Below are 2,500 nucleotides of genomic sequence, written 5' to 3'. Positions count from 1 at the left end.
GCCGTAACCTAACCTATGTTGCGCCGTAACCTAACCTATGTTGCGCCGTAACCTAACCTATGTTGCGCCGTAACCTAACCTATGTTGCGCCGTAACCTAACCTATGTTGCGCCGTAACCTAACCTATGTTGCGCCGTAACCTAACCTATGTTGCGCCGTAACCTAACCTATGTTGCGCCGTAACCTAACCTATGTTGCGCCGTAACCTAACCTATGTTGCGCCGTAACCTAACCTATGTTGCGCCGTAACCTAACCTATGTTGCGCCGTAACCTAACCTATGTTGCGCCGTAACCTAACCTATGTTGCGCCGTAACCTAACCTATGTTGCGCCGTAACCTAACCTATGTTGCGCCGTAACCTAACCTATGTTGCGCCGTAACCTAACCTATGTTGCGCCGTAACCTAACCTATGTTGCGCCGTAACCTAACCTATATCGTATCTTAACCTAACCTATATCGTATCTTAACCTAACCTATATCGTATCTTAACCTAACCTATATCGTATCTTAACCTAACCTATATCGTATCTTAACCTAACCTATATCGTACCTTAACCTAACCTATATTGCCCCTTAACGTAACCCATATTGCGCTGTAACCCAACACACGTTGGGCCTTAACCCAACACACGTTGGGCCTTAACCCAACACACGTTGGGCCTTAACCCAACACACGTTGGGCCTTAACCCAACACACGTTGGGCCTTAACCCAACACACGTTGGGCCTTAACCCAACACACGTTGGGCCTTAACCCAACACACGTTGGGCCTTAACCCAACACACGTTGGGCCTTAACCCAACACACGTTGGGCCTTAACCCAACACACGTTGGGCCTTAACCCAACACACGTTGGGCCTTAACCCAACACACGTTGGGCCTTAACCTGCTCTGTAATTGTCATACGACGCGTTAAATTAGTGTAGTGTTGCCTAACTGCAACCCCCGCAATATAGTTTGCTACTCGCACTGCCCGGTCCCCAGTGTATCGCTTCATGTTAAACACCTTGCAGCTATACACTGTAATGTGGATGGCAGCAGGACGTACATGCTCAATGCCCTTTGCAGTTGTTCATTGGCATTCGCAGTTGTTCATTGGCATTCGCATGGCGAAGCACTTAGCCTACGCTGTGGTATGGCCTGTGTCAACTGTCCGCTGATATTGTACGTCCAAATCACACACTGTACTGCACATTGGTCCTCATGTACTGAATGATACATCGTGGTACATGTGACCGTACAACGACTGCGCCAACAACGGCGAACCATGCGGTCCAAATGTTGTGCACGCAGCTACGTGTCGTCTCCCTATAAGAGCTGGATTGCAGTGTGGTATGCCCTGGATGGCGATCAGCATGAGCCGTCTGTTGATGTAGTGGCGCGTGTTGTCAGACGTTGTCGTCTCTTCTCACACACCGTGATAGCATGGTGCACTGCGTTCCACATCTGCGACATGCGACAGAGGCCGGTTGACAGTCGTTCGCGCAATGGACATCGCATACGTACGGGGGCCACCTTCCACGTGTTTGCGAAGCGTGCACATGTTGTTGCGTGTATGTGGGCAGACATAGTGTGTCGTGACACCTGACACAGGCATGCAACAATCGTTGAATTTGCAAATGGCGATGGACGCCTACGTTTGCTGGTGACGTTACGCAAATGAACAACTGGTAAACCGTTGTGGTGCGGTTGTTCTCGCTAGAGGTGAATCAGTGATGGCGACGATCGGTTGAGCTACCAACCGGTTGTTTCAGCGATACCCACCATGCCCACGAACGTGAATGGCATGTGGGTGTGAAGCGATACGCGGCGGTGGCTGGGTGGGACCGGCCCCGGCCGGTGAGGGGGGGCCTCCCGGCGTGCTGGCCGCGCGGTGCGTGGGCGCACGCGCTACAGCCGGCTGGTGGGGGCGGCCACTGGCAGGCGCGCCGGCCGACGGAGGCGGCAGGCGGCGCAGCTGCGCGCCGGCGCACCCTGCACGCGGCGCCGTGCGGCCAAAGTAGGTCCTCGCGGGCCCGGTGCGAAGCGCGGTGGACATCTGCAGTGTGCTGGTCCGATTGAGGACCGTGTGCGCTGAGGATGCGCCGCCGCCCGGCGCTCGGCGCCGCGACGCCGTCTGCTGCTCGGTCGCCTCTGCGGTTCTCGCAGGTGGTTTGTATCGCAGCTGTGCGGACGTGTTGGCGCGTGCGCTGTGCTGGGAGAGTTCGCTTCGGCACCCAAGTGGGGCTTTTGTCCTTCTGTGGCGCTGGCGTTGGAGCTGCCGGTCACCGTAGGTGGCGCGTGTTGTCTCCCGCCGGCAATGCCACGACAGCACGCTCCCGGGCCTCTGTCGGCAGCGGCAAGCTCAGTTGGGAGCACGGGTGGTCGCACCTAAAGCGTCTACTCGCCAAACTCCGGGCGATTGCGCCTCTCTCGAACCCGACCAAGTACTTAGGACGGCGCTGCGCGCCGCCGGGACCTGAGAGGGTTTCGAGGTGTATGGTGCAGGGGAGCTCAGC

The sequence above is a fragment of the Schistocerca serialis genome, unplaced genomic scaffold (genome assembly GCF_023864345.2).
Source record: "Schistocerca serialis cubense isolate TAMUIC-IGC-003099 unplaced genomic scaffold, iqSchSeri2.2 HiC_scaffold_1184, whole genome shotgun sequence".
NCBI lineage: Eukaryota > Metazoa > Arthropoda > Insecta > Orthoptera > Acrididae > Schistocerca > Schistocerca serialis.
The sequence above is the reverse complement of the archived record's forward strand: the minus strand, read 5'-3'. Positions refer to the sequence as shown.